Here is a 5,573-nt window from a genome sequence, read left to right as displayed (position 1 = left end):
ACACACAGGAGGAGGGGATGACGAGACACACCTGGGAGCAAGGAAACAGCAAGGGAAACAGATGGGACAAATGAACTTAACTAATCAGGACAGGAACAGGAAACTAACCAAATAAGGGCATGGGAAGGCACATGGGGAGCAGGACACACACAACACATGGAACAGAGTCTGACAGGTATATTAGCCTGACACAGTGTCTTTGACACATGCTATGCCTATTAGAAGCTAAGAAAACACAGATTAAAATGATATGTTTTTACAGTGCTTCACACAAACAACTGAGTATTTCAAAAAAATCTGATCATTATAAAAATACTTTTTTACCATGAAAATCATTTTTTGTAGAAGGAATGGTCACATGCGGCTGATTTCTTCCAGGAAGGATGAGGGGCTAACTAAGCATGTGTGCAGGATGAGTCATCACTGTAGCTCTTTCCTGATTGAAGAAATAAGCCATGTTGCAACCGTCCCCACTCACACCCTATATATGAAAAGATGGCATAACCTTTTATTGCTTTGCACTATCAACACAAACTTTTGCACAGATACAGCTGACATGACTGTGATCAAGTCCAAACCCTGTCCTTACTTTTCCAGAAAATATCATGTTAAACAATATTGTTTTTAACAGTTATCTCATGGTATCACTTTATCTGTTTTGTTTGTTGTGAGTGTTTACTTTGGAATATACACTTCAGTTAAAGGTAGAAAAATATCCCATTGACCTTAGTCTCAAAGGTCCACTATATGTAGTTTACAACAATATATTGAAGAATATATATTCATTTTTAAGTAAAGTGAAAAAAAAAAAAAAAGTAATTTGTACTAAATAAGGCTTATTTAGTGTAGTTCACTTACACGCAAGTTCTGCTAATTAGTATTTTTTAGTATTACTATTTTTAACAAATAAATGATTAAGTGCTATATGTGTGTATTTCAAATAGCAAATTTATTTAAGTTGAGTTGACAAATGACCAATCCCGCGTAGCGACGTCACTACAGGCTTTCTACAGCATGATTTGGCATGGGTGGAAGATTTCCAGGCCAAGAATGGTTTGTAATCAGACCACGCCTAAACAATTTCAAGTGGAAATATAACTGGAACTGCTCCTTACATTCTTAGAACCGTGTGGCCGAACAGTGGAAAAGCACCTTGGATTAAACCGCTCCATTCATATGCATTTATTTTATGATTTCTTTAGGAACATTTTGAATTGTCTGAGTTTTGGGCTAACAGACTTTCAAAAGAGGAACAGAAAGTACTTTCAGTTTTCATATAGCGACAGTAGCGCTGTCAGGGAGTCATCACAGTCACTTCAGTCACCATCCAGGATAATTACCCGATCACAGTCACCTGAGTTCTGATCACCCGCACCTGCTGTCACCAATCAAGCCACACTACAAATACACACACAGCACAGCCACTCACTGTCCGGGCTACTGTTCACTCTGACGAACTACTCTGGACTCTCTCTGCCAAAAGCTCCTATAATGAATTACCTGCTGTTCCTCCCACGATCCTCCAACGACTCCGTGGAAACGGCTCCACGATCTCCAATGTAACCAGCATACGATCCTCTCCATCAGAACTCAGATAAACACCCTGGAACCATTCACTGTGTTGACATTCACCTGCCTTTCACTCACCTATTCCAGTCATCCACTTATCCAGTCAATAAACCATCCTGTCTTGCACTTACCTGTTGTGTCTGGCCTTGCTTTGTGACAAGCGCATAGATGGGTTTCTTTTAAAAGCAGTGCAAGGTTTACCTGGATCTTCGTCTTTCCTTCCTCAAATTAACTGAGACAAATGGCCGCAATACAGAAAATAATAAACTGTTAATCTATGTGTGACAGAGTGATTACTGCAAAGTCGGTGTATAGAGATTTTTCTTTTAAAAAATGTATACACTTGTAACAGTATGTGGGCCTATATATATATATATTTTTTTTTTTTCTACATCTCCTACCGTATGTGTTATATGCTGCACATCGTTTTCATGAAATGTGTGTTCAGTTCAAAATATGAAAATAAATTATACCTTTTTTGTGACTGCATGCCACTAACATTTCAGAATGACAGAATTAATTGTCTTTACATTTTATTTGGCCAATATTTTCAAATACTATACAAAAAGTACTTCATTTATGTTGTTTTTTTATATATATGCATTGTCACCCTCTGTACTCATGCCCATTTCTTAATATACATTTTATATAAATCAAATATTGATTTACTTATTACTTTGTAAAAACAGAACAAAAGCATGCACATCACTGGCAAAATGCTCATGTTGGTTACTCGACATCGATGATAACAAGAAAACAGAACAAAATTGGCACACCAAAGTGTAAATTTATGTATGTGATTAATCACCTGGTAAAGGCTTGTTAATGAAACGTTTTAACTGTCTGATGAAGAGCCTGCATGCTCAAAACATCACATGTGATAGTCCATTATTACATTTTAGCATTTTTGGAGCTTTGGTGTATTGATTTCTGGTCTGTTCTGTTCTGTTTTTTTTTTTTTACTTATTACTTTGTTTTATATTACTGTATTCTCATGTTTTGTGCTGCATAGAAAGCACAGAGTGACTGTTTCATTTCAAGAAGTTCAGTGTCACAGAATGATGTGAAGCAGTGATTTTCAATGATCTTTGGTTTGGTAACACTTCTTGAATGTATGATGATCAGACAAAGTGTAACTAAGAAAGAATATTTTAATAAACTTCTATTTTTCTTTTTCTTCACTTCGTCTTCTGCTTCCTGCCCTTGCCCTGACAAGGTTTTGGTTATTTGCACTGTATATCAGAATCAAGAACCAAAATCTATTTTCTGACAAAGAGGTCAAATAAAACAAACTGTTAATGGTTAATAGTTAAACTGGACATTGTCATGACAATTTGACGTTTTCACGTTCGATATGAAGCCATCAACAGGGGAAACCTTATGGAAATATCCAATAATAAAATAAATTACATTTGCTGGCTTTTATACATGTCACAATAGTATTAAAATACTTGAGCTTTAGGTTAAAGACCAAAACTAACATTTCTGTCAGGACCACTATCGTCAAAATGATTGATACTTAGCATAAAGTTTGGTTTGGCGGTATGGTTCGGTTCTGGGCAAAAAACTCCCTGCCCATCCATGCAGCCTGCCATGAATGAGCAGGGAGAGCAGCAATAATAACCCCCCTAGGGTTAACAGAAGATAACAAGGCAGATATCATTAATGTACTTAATGATATTTAAGTGTAACACTTTATTCAAGATAAAGGAGTCTGATTAGCAAGGAATATCAGAAAGCCAAGTCCTGACTGTGGCGAAAGGAGGAGCTGGGGATGGAGGAGGGTAATTTGCTCCGGAGCAAGCTGAAAAGCTGCTGAATAATACTGAATAGAGCTTATATAGGAATGTCGCGATAGGTGTCGTATTCCTATAGGTAGATGTGATCAGCTGAGAATCAGCTGATGCAAGCTTGACTCACGTGACCTGTCAGAACTAACGCTTAATTTCTGCTATTGAAATCCTATTATGATTGTTTTTTTTTTTTTGATAATCAAACATCACTGTCTTTGGTGGTTACAATCTTGACTAGATGTGTTAGGGCTTTTTTCCTCTTTAACAAAAATCACACATGGGAATGAGAAACAGTAGCAGGAGGAAGCTCGTATGCCAATTTAGGTCAAACATATGATCATATCATCTGACTTTTAGAGTCTACATTTGCAGATAGCAGAAATTAAGTAGTGTCCAAATAGCAGAGAAAATGAATATAATTAATGTCCAACATTTTGTAGATTAGTGGACAGGCAGTCAGTTTATTAAATGAGGAGCTGTTTCCACATAGTTTCTTCAGCACACTGACACGTCTCCTCCTTTGACTTTATTTAATCACTTACACAATTTTAGTTCATGTTGGGGACTGTGTTTGTTGGTTGTGTTTACTGATTAGAAAAGTATTAACTTGATACTGAAAGTTCTTTTCCAATAGGCTTATATAAGAAGAAAATGAAAGCTACTGTAGATCATACATCAACAACCTGTCCACTTGATGGTGGTGCAACAAAATAAATGATAAACTTATTAAATACTTACATATTGTAATGTGGTGTTTGGGTTTTGTCTTGTTCATGTTTCCATGTCTTTTATTTTGTAATTGTTTCATGCTGTTTGTGTCATGCTTCCCTTGCCCTCATGTCTCTCTGCCTTGTGTATGTGTCATGTTCTGATTGGTTGTCTTACTCATATGTCTTGTTTCCCATTGGTTTGTTCTTGTCATGTGACCCTCTTGTTTGCTCTAAGTAGTCTTTCCCATAGTCTTCGTCGTGTATTGATGTTGTAACCCGCTGTCGGTGAGTCTAGTCTGTTCATGCCACGTCAAGTCAAGTCTGTTCAAGCCTGTTCATGTCAAGTCAAGTCTCGGATTATTGTTTGAATGTTTGGATCACCTTTGTAAATGAACTGCACTTGGGTTCACACTTCAACTCTCCTTCAGTTGATTGATTCGTTACAGAATACACGACCACCATTATGAATCCAGCAGATCATCTTGTTCGCCTCCGTCAAGGTAATCGCTCTGTTGAGGAATATGTGGCAGACTTTTGTGAACTTTACTATCAAGTGGACTTCAATGATACTTTCTTAAAAGACATTTTCCGTTATGGGTTAAGTAAGGACATGCCACGGTTAATGCCACGTAATACCCCACACTGGTCATTAGAAAAATACATTGACTTTGCCCTGTTGCTGGCTGATTCACCATTCACTGTGGGTGTCGTGGAGGAAGAACATGACACTTCCCAAAAGTCTGCTCACGTCATGCCTGCCAACCCGCTACTCCAGGACCTGCTCAGACCAGGCCAGTTAAGTCAAATAAGTCAAAGTCATATCTACCAAGTCAGAACCTGCTTACGTCATGCTGGTTACTCAGGAGATTCTTCACAATATGGCCGCTGCTAACGTCATGTCTGCTACCCCAGGGCCTGCTCACGTCATGCTGACACATCAGGAGATTCTTTCCAATATGGCCACCATTGAAGAGCTACGGGCCAAGATGGCTGCCACGCCTGAGTCCCCGGCCAAGATGGCCGCCACGCCTGAGTCCCCGGCCAAGATGGCCGCCACGCCTGAGTCGGACGCGGAGCTTGGGCCAAGACTGATTGCTAGTGTGATGGACCCACCTCTGATGTCGGTGCGAGCTGCGGGCATCCCGGTTACGTCAGCACTCTCAAGCCCCGCCATCTTAGAGATCATGCCACACTCTGCTGCCCTTCCTGTAATGGCAGTCGCCATTTTGAGCGTGTGGGCTGCAAACTGCGCTCCAGAGTCCTCTTCTGTCTACGAGTCTGCTCCTGAGGCCTCTTCTGTCCACGAGTCTGCTCCTGAGGCCTCTTCTGTTCACGAATCTGCTCCTGCGGCCTCTTCTGTCCACGAGTCTGTTCCTGAGGCCTTTCCTGTGCATAAATACACTGCAGGACCTCCAGAGGAGGCGGCATCCGCTGCAGAACCTCCTGAGGTGGTGGCGTCCGCTTCCGAACTCACTGCCTGCCCTGTCACGGCCACAGAGGC

Source organism: Sinocyclocheilus rhinocerous, unplaced genomic scaffold, assembly GCF_001515625.1.
Source record: "Sinocyclocheilus rhinocerous isolate Xijiao unplaced genomic scaffold, SAMN03320098_v1.1 scaffold114, whole genome shotgun sequence".
Classification (NCBI taxonomy): Eukaryota; Metazoa; Chordata; class Actinopteri; order Cypriniformes; family Cyprinidae; genus Sinocyclocheilus; species Sinocyclocheilus rhinocerous.
This window is presented reverse-complemented; position numbering follows the sequence as displayed.